The sequence below is a fragment of the Pipra filicauda genome, unplaced genomic scaffold, assembly GCF_003945595.2.
Source record: "Pipra filicauda isolate LSUMZ 115617 unplaced genomic scaffold, ASM394559v2 scaffold71_size5581439_pilon, whole genome shotgun sequence".
In the NCBI taxonomy this organism is placed as follows: Eukaryota; Metazoa; Chordata; class Aves; order Passeriformes; family Pipridae; genus Pipra; species Pipra filicauda.
In genome coordinates this window covers 582,796-594,853 of record NW_024104887.1, presented here as the reverse complement: position 1 = coordinate 594,853, position 12,058 = coordinate 582,796, and the positions used below count along the sequence as shown (strand labels likewise).

General features: G+C 40.2%; 1 protein-coding gene across 10 annotated transcripts in view; it reads right to left on the bottom strand.

Moving 5' to 3' along the window:
• Positions 1-10,667, bottom strand: part of PTBP3 (polypyrimidine tract binding protein 3) — a 60,550-nt gene extending 49,883 nt beyond the window's left edge. For 8 of the 10 annotated variants that reach the window (XR_005566468.1, XR_005566467.1, XR_005566465.1 and 5 more), the window contains exons 1-2: positions 10,502-10,667; positions 6,551-6,781 (exon numbers count right to left, since the gene is read on the bottom strand). The gene's annotated coding sequence lies outside the window, so the exon portion shown is untranslated. Of the gene's footprint in view, positions 1-6,550; positions 6,782-10,343; positions 10,389-10,501 lie in introns of those variants that run through there. The other 2 variants (XM_027710327.2, XM_039389290.1) reach the window with 2 other exon arrangements.
• Positions 10,668-12,058: the final 1,391 nt, after the last annotated feature.

Genomic DNA, 12,058 nt, shown 5'->3' with positions numbered 1-12,058 from the left:
AGATGCAGGTAGGACAAGTAAGCATGCTGTCTAACCCTTCCCTGACAATCAGTTCTTCCAGCACAAAGCTACACTCACAGAAAGCAGCACAATCCTCCTGTTTCAATGCCAGGACTGCACCAATGACACAGTAAATATTCCTGTGATATGTATCTGTGAGAAACGAGGTAAATGCGATTGTTCGACACACGAGATGGCTGCAACATCCTCCTATATTCCTGCATTCATTCCATCATTCCAAACACATTAGCGATTAGGCAACATTTTTGCCTTTGTTTGAGATTATTAAGTGGTAACAGGTAAGGTAAGAGCAATAAGGCACCTTACAGCTAGTTCAAGTTTTAATATTTAAAAAGGATGTATGTAAATAAAACCATCTTTTTACAACTCCACCCTCACCCCCAGCATTTAACTGCAGTATTTTCTTCCTCTCTTATTTTCTAGAAGTCACAAATTCTTCAGTACTGTTCAATTAATTCCAAATGGGATAGTCTCAGAGAAACTTATGTTTGCATAGATGGTTTTCCCAGAATTTAGCTAGCCACTTTTCTAGACTATTATTTTTAAGTCAACAACAAGGAAGAATATCATCACAGTTTTTACTATGAGATAGCTAGAACAACAAAAAAAAGGGGCCAATTTCAAGGGAAAATAATTCTTTCAAAAAGCAGCAATTTATGCATATAAATTAAAGTTGTGTACATTATTCTACAAGATTCTATACGGCAGCAAAGTAATTACTGCTACAAGTAAACTTTGAAACATGACAATTTCAAGCTATACCAGTCAAAAATCACTGTTAAATTTAAATGAACTGCTCTAATGCATACCTTTTAATTTTTATAGAATCTAACTGTGAAAAAAAAAGTTAAGGGTCATGAGAAGAGTAAAAATTTCCATTATCTTTTACTTCTGCAGTAAGGTCTCTAAATAATTGTTATATTTTTCAGTCTTTCTTCCACAAACCATGTTTGCAAAGGAGTTGCAACTCCTACTTCCAAAATGGGGATTTAATGTGAAGTACAAAGTTGTTGATGCCAGAATAAAAATATTTTGAAGAAAGTGGAGTCAAACTAAGGGAAATTTCAAAATCATATATTTGCACTAAAAATAAACTGACCTTACAAAGATAAAGCCTGCCATTTCATTAAGTTGAAACAGAAGGAAATTATAGGCAAAGATCACAAATAAGCAAGCCTCCTTTCCACCACCATAAAGACCCCTTCCAAACACTGGCTCAAGTTGCTGAAGGCCAGCCACCCTAGAAGCACACTGTTTTAGCCCTGATAGCTATTTCCCATAGACTCAAATGCTTAGTGGCTCTGCTTACAACATAGCCTGCTCTGCTGCCTCTTTTGTCAACTACTGAAGCTCCCTCCTACACTTGGTAACAAGATACTGTACACTTTCAAGGAGTCGTGCAACAGTAATTAAAAGGTTAAGAGAAAAACATTATGTACTTTGCCTTTATGCTGGATACAGGGCAAGAACATAAGGAAATAACATCTTCCTCTTGAAGTTGCAAAGTATGTAAAAGCAACCTTGAGCATGTGATTATCAAGAGCTGTCAAATTAGTGTGACAAGTTAAGTTTTTTAATGAACATAAAATGTGCCTTTTCACTTTTCAAGTGAGAAATACCTCCACCTAGTATGAGGGCTTTAAGCTCATCTGAAAGGACACTTCCAGTGTTCTAGAGACCAAGCAGGCATCATGACACAGAAGCAGAGCTTCCTCTCAAACTCCGCATCGAAAAGATGACTGCTTTTTTTCCATGGTGTCATCATTCATTTACAATTTCCAACAATATTGTTTTCTGACAGTTTAAATACAAAATTTAACAATAAAGACTGATGTCTACTCTTCCTAGTTAGTTTAACCCTTAAATACACAAACATTAAGTCTTCCTTACGAGTTAACACAGGTTTTTTGTTAAGTTATTTAAGAAAGTTACTTCGATGTATTCCTTTCAAATATATACCTTTTTCAAATAATCAACAGAACCCTCAACACAACTTAGACAAATTTTCATCCTATTATTAATAAGCAATTGAAAAAGGGAACACATCTGTAAGTAAACACCATACAGAATGAAGTTCTGTACAGCAAGAAGATACTTGGCTTTAAACGCAACATTTTTTTGCTTTAAGTCACAAATGTATCTGTATGATGCCATATTGTGTATAGTTTTGCATCATTATATGCTCTACTATGCACAGGTCATGTTTCAAACATCCAGTAAACTAAATGAAGCACCAGTAAGCTGTCTCGCTTGAATTTGGTCAGAAGAAAACTTACATAGCCCTATAATACAAAAGTACCATAACTGGACAATCTAGTTTATAATTTGTTATTATTAATAGTTAAAATTGAGAAAGAAATACACCTGAGAAAAACAGAACAAACAACATAGTGACAGCAAACCCAGGAAGGGATATAACAAAAGAACTAGTAAGTGTGTGTGAAAGGCTATAAAGAGATTCCTCCATTTAAACCAACTGCTAAGAGATCTGTAACAACACTGTATTAAAAAAAATGGAAAGATAAAATAACAAATTAGATAATTTTGCAAAGGTAATGATAAATAGCTTAAAGGAAGAAAGAAAAACATTGTGATAAAAGTAAAAATGTGATATGGATTATTTTCTTTCCTCTTGCAAAGGAAATAGTTTAATATGCATAATATGGAGAAAAAGAAAACAAAACAAACAACAACTAGCTGGATCACAATCGCAATCAACAAAATTTTTGCAAAATTTTTTTAGGAAACATCCCTTTTACCATTCATTTTTAACCTTAATTCCTTCTGAAAACAGAAAAAATCATAAACAGGATTCCAGGATACAGGGTTTATCAGCAGCTCTACCTTGTAGCGTGGAAGAACATTTATATTTGTTACTTTAATTTCTATTGCTCTGCAGAACTAAATATACATATCTTAGTTTAAGAACATAATATTTTTTTGGAGAAAATAAAAATCTCATATCCCATGTATCCAAAAACATCACAGATTCATAGGAAGATACCAAAAAGACTTGACTCTCAACTGGTCAATCATTTAATTTAAAAGCATGAAACCACTTTTTCTAACTTACAAATTTTCAGAACCTTACAAATAGTCTAAAAAAAATGTTCCTAGTCTCAACCATGACACTCTGAAGACACATGTTCTTGACTATTTGCTTTTTGACTATTTAATTTTCAGCTTCACATTTAAAGCTTTCCTTTACTAGAGTAAAAACTAGAATTTTTATATTTTTTTAAAAGGAAGATTCATATGCACAATCAATCACATAACTCTAGGACTAAGAACTCTAGGGATTGCACACTTGAAGTCAAGAGGTTGGAAAGTAATAAAAGTCTGTTTGATGATGTTTATCACATAAATTAAGTATGACTTGAATAAGCTCTTGTCCTAACAGATGAAAGATTTGTACCAAGATAACAACAGAGTATAACATTTCTATTCAGAACTTGAATTTTTAATTACTACTCAATGTTTTCTAAGAGAGTAGTGTTGTATGCAAGGAAAACGTGGTCACAACCATGATTCCCACAGTTCTTGTCCTTTTGTCTTATCACTGTTCGGCTTCCTCCCTGCTTCACTAGCAGTGTTCCATATCAGTTTCTCACTGTATGACATTTTCTCATGCAGTGGGTCTGTGTTCTTCATCCCAACTCTGTTTCATCTTTTGGAACAATTAGTAAATAAACTAGCCCCTGTAAAAATCATCCTTTAGATTAAAGCTTCAATGTTAATACATTAGTTATACAAATGAGTGCATAGTCATAATCTCAGACTGTCTGGAGACTCAGGAGACAGTACAGCATTAATATACCCCTATTTTTGTTTACATTCTCCCCTGTATCCAGAAAACCTCCATCTTCTGTTGAAATAAATGCTTCATCATTCTGTAAATGCATCATTTACAGAAAAGTTCTTCTCTTCTCTTATTCCTTCACATAAATATTACACCAGCCACACAACATGAACTTCTCCCTTCAGTTTTATTTCACAGTAATACATCTTCTAACAGACTTCATTTCTTCCAGCTCTCAATGGAACACACAATTTATTGGTGAAATAATGATTTTCCCTGATCAAAGTATACTGTGAAGTGATTTAACAGTAACCCTAAAGTCCTTTTACTGTTAAGTTACTTAGTAAACAAAAATTATACAGAAATAGTCTTCTATGACAGACTTTGAAACTAATTACAATTAAGACAACTCAGTTTCTGAAGCAGCAACTGCTTTTAATCTTCAGTGATCATGGTGGGAACCTAGAACTGCATATAATGCTACTTTAGCTCATGTAATGAGTAGATCTGTAAGACTGGATGACAGACACAATTTGTGCTCATTTTCTGAAACTGACCAGTTTTATAAGGAGAGCAAGTTTTTCTATACCTCTACCAGGTTTTATTACACAGAAAAAAAGTTTTCTAGCACTAACAGAAAACAAACTAAAACCAAGCAGATCACCTACTTGTGAGTCCACAAAGTTTCCTCCAAAGAAACTGAGTTTTGCAGCTTCCACTGCATCCAAGGTCTTACAATGTGTACTGAATAACTTCACAGTAATGATTTTTTTTTTCAACATCACTTTGAAATCATTACAGATTTCAAACTGACTATGTTTTGGGAAAGAACAGGTAACTGAGACGATGGGGAAAGAACAGATGTGAAGCTTGAGCAGTTTTCCTGGTAACACAAGATCAGAACAAACAACTTGTCTGTACGCATGGAGCAAGGAAGACAAATTAGAGACTAGAAAATAGAAAAAGATACACTGACAAATTAAAAAAGAGTAAGAAAATGAATGCAGTAATAGAGGGTAGTAAAATGAGAAAATGAACCACCAAATAACCTACAGTAATGGAACCAGAAAGAAAATTAATTAAACTGCACAAAACCAGGAAGACAAAGAAGACTTAACAAAACCAAGAGGGATTATGTGTAATTTATGAATTCAACTAAGCCACCTGTTAATGTTACAAGTCAATAAAATACTTGGATGCTATATTAATTTAATTTGCAGTGGTCTTTGGGGTCCCCATGTCAACATGCATTTCATGCTGATTGCCAAACAGTATTGTTAGTGTTTCTAGCCTAGAAAACATTTTGGTAAAAGGATGAAGGCATATAGGATCATAGAATCATTTAAGTTGGAAAAGATCTTTAAGATATGTGAGTCTGTAACTCAAAAAGGGTTGAAGCATAATTTATACACTCAAATGAAGTCTTTGAAGTATGTTGCCACTCTGGACAAGTGGAAAAATGTGCTCTGAATTCTCACTTCAAAAATGTTTATCGTCTCTTCCAAAGCATTGCAGACTGAGAACTACCAAGTAAGGAAGAATCAAAAGTTGGAGCAATACTCTAAACCAAATCCCTGCAAGGTACATCAGATTAGCAGTGGCCTGCTCTTCATTACACATGGAAATTTTGTCACATCCTTCTCACATGCCACTTCAGATGTAGCTACCATGCGACCTACAGACCAGGAAAGGGTTACCAGTCCCTAGGTTTGCCACATGGTCTGGTCCACCGGCTGCTGCATGAGAGGAGCCCCAAAGAGGAGATACAAGGACTCCCTGAAACAACATCTCAGCCTTGGTCATATTGATCAACAGAACTGGTCTACTCTGGCCTCCAATCAGGAGGTCTGGAGACACACCATCTATAACGCTGCTGTCTCCTTTGAGAACACACGCAGGATCACTCTCAAGGAGAAAAGACAACACAGAAAGAATCGTGCCTTGCAGAATATACTTCCTAAGGAGTCTTTCTGCTGTGCCTTTTGCAATCGGACATGCCTGTCTCATATTGGCCTTTTTAGCCACCAGCAGGCTTGTGATAAACGTGGGTAGAGCCCTTTCCCAAATCTTCGTTCGCGAAGCCCAGCCATGATGATGATGGTCCCACCCAACGCAGATGACATAGTAAGATTTGATTTCTGCCTATATCTGAACTGTCTTTTGGATCATCCTCATTCCTGTGATTAATGCAACCCACCTTCCAAGAAATAGTAAGATTTCATTTAAATGGGAAGATCCTAATAGGGAGTACTGACCCCACCATACACTTTTGCTCTTGTGTGAAGCATGCACATTTTCACACAGTGTACATATGCAAATATTATTCTGGTTCCTTTGCTTCTGCTATTTACTGTGGAGAAAGAATGATCTGTCTTCTTGATTTAAATGCCACTGTAATACACCATGTCTTTTAACAAATAAGAATGGCAACAAGTTAAATTACTTGTAGTTCAGTGTGATTAATGAAGTTAATTGCAAGGATAAAGATAATGGTTAGATTATTGAATCATATGAGCATTCATTCCATTGGCTTTCACAGGAAATTTAAGGGTGCGGTTTCCTGGTGATTTTAAGCTGAGCTAAAGTGAGCAAAGGCAGTCCTGTTATTCCTCACCTTTGTGTTTTCACATGCTGCAGCTCCTGCTGCAGTGACTAACAACTGCGAGGCAGCATGGTACCAGAATAATTTGATTTACTGTGCAGTTCACACATGAGAGTTGCTACACTTACGAGGGAGGTGCAGAAATGTGCTGTCGAGGATGGTGCTGTTCTTTTGGCAACAGACTTGAGTTTGAACAACTTCAGTCAACACGGAAGCAGCAAGAGCAGGGAAGAGTGGTATCAACAGGATCAACAGCCAAAATACTTGTTCACCTTACAACAGTGCCAAAAATGCTGTCTCTAACTCCAAGGTAAAACTCACGTCCACAGACCTGAAAAGACAAGTCCAATTTTCAGATGCTGAAATGAAAAAGAAAAAGAAAAAACAGTCTCAAATGTATCCTTCTATAAAAAATATGCAGCACAAAATGAAACTAAAAGTACAAATTATAAACAATGGTCAAAAGCAGGAAAATCAAAGCAAGAGTGCAATCACATGCAACAGTTCATGAGTGCAAAAGAAAATAATTAAGAGCTGTGCCTTGAAACAGTAGCTGTAGGCATAATTTTATTACATAACTAACTTTCATCCTCACATTTTGATGCAATATTATGTTTAATCAGGATATCCTTTAAAAGAAAGTTGACATAGACACACACTTGTGCTTATCACTTACCACCTTCTGAGTGCTTCAGCTAGCACAGGATTAGTTCAGCAGAAAACCTGATAAATACCCCCTGATAGGACCCAGCATACTCAATTGCTTATCTCCCCTGACAGAGTACCCAAAGCAGATAAATTTTCTTGACTACACATCAAATCAAACAAACAATAATTTGACAACTGCTAGGGAACCTATGAGATTTATTTATATTTTGCTATTTTCATGTTTCTGATTGTGACATGATTCCCGTTTCTGATCATATGAGATATTAGTAGTAAACAAGTTTGATAAGTGAACAACAAGCTGATAAGGGGGGATAACTTCATTCACAGTAGGCCTATATTAGATATTTTACACAAGCACATAACTCAGAGTGGGGTAGAAACAGGTATTTATGAAGCAACTACACAAAAAAGTAAGCTATGTAATTCTACTCTACATAGAATATAAATCTGAAAAAGGCTTCTGAGCCAGAAACTTGTGGATACTAATGTGGAACTGGTTCATGACTCCTCAAAAAAAGGTTAAGCATCATTTTCCACAATTCCAAAGCCTTCGTAAACTGTAAGATTTAATCTGGTACTGGAATGACTGAATTTAACTCACAAATATTAATTCAGCTCCTGTGTTTACTGTTGTTGCTGATTTTCCCCTCTTTCTAACCCGGAAGGAAGCCACTAACCTCAGTTACAGAAAAACATACATCTATGTATATATGTGGTTTGCTTTTGATAGTAAAAAGAATACAGTTCATATCGTTACCGGTTTCACTGAATTTTATCAGTTTAACATGACTCTTATTTTCCTTATTGCCAATGCAATAAGCTTAAATAAAGAGCCAATTTCTTTGCCATAAAACAGTGAAACTCTCCCAGATTTCTACAGAATCTTTCTGATCCAAATAAAAATGGTTTCTCTGTGTCTACCTGTATGTATTCTTACCCTCACTAAATACAAGTTTTGGATCTAAATTAGCCTCAGCATTCCACAGAAAGAAATTAATCCCTCTATTTCATTTCCATATTAGTGCCAAGGAAGTGTAATATTCCTTCTTTTACTCTTTTTTCTTTTCTTAAATGCCCTCAAAAATAAGAAATCGCAAGCTGGTTTATGAAAAAATGTAACTTGTTTTACTTTAATTTTACGAGGGCAGTTTTAACTAACCCCAGTCTTAACAGCTTGAATTTTTAACTAACAGTTTCAAGATCACCCAATGCAATTCAATTCTCAGAGAGTATTTAGCATCTTCTAACAAAAAACAACACCCCCAAAACACTCCAAAACCCAGGTCTTCCTGAAGTGTCACAGGTAGCATTTAATATCTCAGAGCATACTCAAACTTGCAGTTATCCTCAACCACCTGTATCTTTACTGAAACACATAAAAGGCTCTACTTCAGAAAATTTCCTAAAATGCACTCAACTGATTCATCTTTAAGTGCCCATAGTCGTCTTCTTACTCCCTGAGTTGCAAGTTTATTAGAAAGGACCTACTTTGTGATATTAGATTTGTACAGTTTAAGAACTACACATATTTTACCTGTATCATTCCTACTCGAAACAGAATGAATGTCAACATTAAGTTATCTTTATTAGTATCTCAGGGCAGTACATCAACCAAGAGATATCTCCTTTTCCCTCCCTTCTCAACTGAAACAATAAAACCTTTATGAAAATTAAAAAAAAAACAAAAAAAACAAACCACCTTTGGAAAAGAAATTCATCACACTAGTTGTATGAGACCACAGTAAGAACCACACGCCCACATTAGATAGCAATTCCACAATCTAAGAGAAAAAAAATAATTGTATTCTCAAACAAAATAAAAGAAAAACAAAATTACATGTTCCTCATAAGCACATTTGACAGAATAATTAAAAAAAGATTCTCACTCCAGTCAGAATTTTCTTTTGAAATTTTCTTTTGAAATATTCCGAAAAACAGTTTCAAAGCAAACGTGAAAAAATGCTGATCACAGCAAAATTACTCACTACATTTTTTAAATGAAGTTCTCCAAAAAGATACTTCTTAGGAGTATTTGCTTTTTGACTAATTAGCATTTTTACAAGACTGTTCTCGTCAACCTGTCTCCCTACAAAGGCCTCCAGTACAACAGTGTTAAAAAATGTCAGAAAGGTTTTTGAATAACCAGAAAAAAAAGAAGTCATATTAACTTTTGCTTCGGAATTCCTAGAATTCAAGAACAGCTAAGATTTTACATGTCACTGATGTACAGGATGAAGTTAAATTAGTGAAACAGCTACATCTTCACATGGAGTCATTAGTGAACATTTCCATTTTCACATATGCATACTGTATCATGAGAAAAATAAAAGAAACAGTAAAGTACTTTACTGACATTAGGCTTGGTTAGTTTCCTGGAACAGCTGAATTTCCCACCACGGTCAAGCTTCCTAGGCCTTGGATTTTGAAATACCAATAGGCAAAAGAAAAAATACCAGCAATCACATTTTCACTTAAAAAATAGTGAGGGAAATTGGCAGTATACATAATGAACCTGGGTTTATTACTTAGTTTCAAGTTATGAAACTTTATCAAGACACATGACAGATAGTCAGCGTACATCACGCTACCCCAGAAAAGGGAGCACAATACTTCAGACTTGCTAAAAATATTTTTATCTTTTGAGGATGACTTGCTGTATAAACTTCATCCCTGTAACAAGTGGCTGTGTGCTTAAAGCCCTCAGTGCGGTCTATCAAAATGCAGTTAGGACTACCTGAATAACCATTCTGATTATTGATTAACCCTGCAGAATGGATGTCAATCGGTTCGCTTCCACATATGCACTTCCACCAGGCACCAGCGACAAGGCAGAGAGCAGCACTCCCACGTTTTCCCTGCCACACACACCACCCTCAGACTTGAGGCACAAAACTTCAGTTACCACGCGAAACCGCAAATATCCGAGAACTCATCGCGACCCTCACCCACCGCTAGGAGAGCCGGGCGCCAAGGGGCTTTCTGCCACCTTAGCAGGGGTAACTCTGCGATACAGACCAGGACCTGGCCAGAACAGCCCCCGAGCGGCGGCCGCGGGGGGACGGGAGGGCGGCGCCGGCCCCGCCGAGGGGCGCATCCCGGCGCTTCCCGCCGCATCCCGGCCCGCAGCCAGTCGCGGCGGGGGGAAAGCTAGCCCCGAGCAAGGGGGAAACGCGGAGCCCGCCCGCGGTGAGAGGAAAAGAAAGGAAAAGAAAGAGGAATGAAAAGGAGGCGAGACCCGCACGCCCCGAGTACCGCGAAGTTCCCCGCGGAAGAGCCCGGCCCCTCTGCCCCAGGTCGGCGACGGCTGCCGGCTTCCTCCTTCCTCCACAAGAACCTGGCGGAGCAGCCCTCGAGAATATCCCCACCCCAAGCCCGGCCCCTCCGAAACCCGTCCCCTCTCCGACACCCACCTTTCCACTCACTCCGCTCTCTTCAACGGGGACGAAGAGAACCTCCCCCAGCCCCTCTCTCCACCCCCGGGGCTCCGAGGAAGAAGTGCCGGCTTCCCGCCCCGCCCCGGGCGGCACCAGGTGACGCTGCCGGGGGGCTCAGGGCCGGCGCCCTCAGCGCGGCCCGGCCCCGGGGCGGGGCAGCCCCTGCCCGGCGGGGGGGGCGGGCACTGGGCGGGGGCTCCCAAGGGCGGGGCCGCCCCGCCCCGAGCCGGGCGCGCTCGGCGCAGGCGCACCGAGGGCCCGCGGGCTCCCTCCCGCCGCCTCCCGACCCGCGGCGCTTGCGCGGGGCGGTGGCCTCGCGGCTGTGGGGGGCGGTTGTGCTGGCCCGTGGCTTCGCTCCGCACCTCAGCGCTCGGAATCGCAGCATCGGGCCCGGGGTCACTTTAGTTTATAGAAGTCCAACCTGTGACCTAGCACCACCTTGTCAACTAGACCACGGCACTAAGTGCCATGTCCAGTCTTTCCTTTAACACTTCTAGGGACGGTGACTCCACCACCTCCCTGGGCAGCCCATTCCAATGTCTGATCACCCTTTTCTGTGAAGAAATTCCTCCTAATGTCCATCCTGAACCTCCACTGGTACAGATTGAGGCTGTGTCCTCTTGTCCTGTCACTAGTTGACGGAGAGGAGACGGAGCCACACCTGACTACAATCTGCTTTAATGTAGTTGTAAAGAGGAATAAGGTCCCCCTTGAGTCTCCTTTTCTCCAGGCTAAACAACCCCAGGTCCCTCAGCAGCCCCTCACAGACCCTTCAGACCCTTCCCAGACCCTTCACCAGCTCTGTTGTCTTTCTCTGGACACGCTCCAGCACCTCAATGTCTTTCCTGGAGTGAGGAGCTGGAACTGGACACAGTACTCAAGGTGCAACCTCACCAAGTACAGAGGGACAATCACTGCCCTGGTCCTGCTGGCCACACTATTTCTGATACAAGGCAGCATGACATTGGTCTTCTTGGTCACCAGGGCGCATGCCTACCTCGTGTTCGGCCAGCTGTCAAACAGCACCCTGAGGTCCTTTCCCACTGGACAGCTTTCCAGCCCCTCCTCCACCAACCTGTAAGCACTGCAAAGTTTAGGGGGCAGCTGCAGTTCAGGGGGGCCCCAGTTCCTGCTTGTCCCTTGGGGGACCCAGTGTCCTCCTGTCCTGTTGGTCCCATTCCCACAGGGTGCCTGGGGCAGCCACAACAGAGGGTGAAAGCTGGCTGCTTGTGGGGGGGCCACCAGAGGGGATTCGAATGTGCCAGCCCCAAACTGGGTGTTGGTTGGGCTTCCCTTCCTCGTGGCACAACCCCAGCTCTGATTGTTGCACTGTTCAAAGGCAGTCAGCTCCTGCCCATGTTAGAGTTGTCTCTCTAGGTTGTAAACTCGCTGAGCCATATGTTAAGAAAACTTCCCTGTCCAACTATCCAGGAGCCATTCTGACAGTCAGTCTTGCACCGCCTGAGCTGGGACTGAGGTCCCTTTGCAGCTACACCCCCCACACTCATACCGTCAGACCAGGTTTCCTTAACA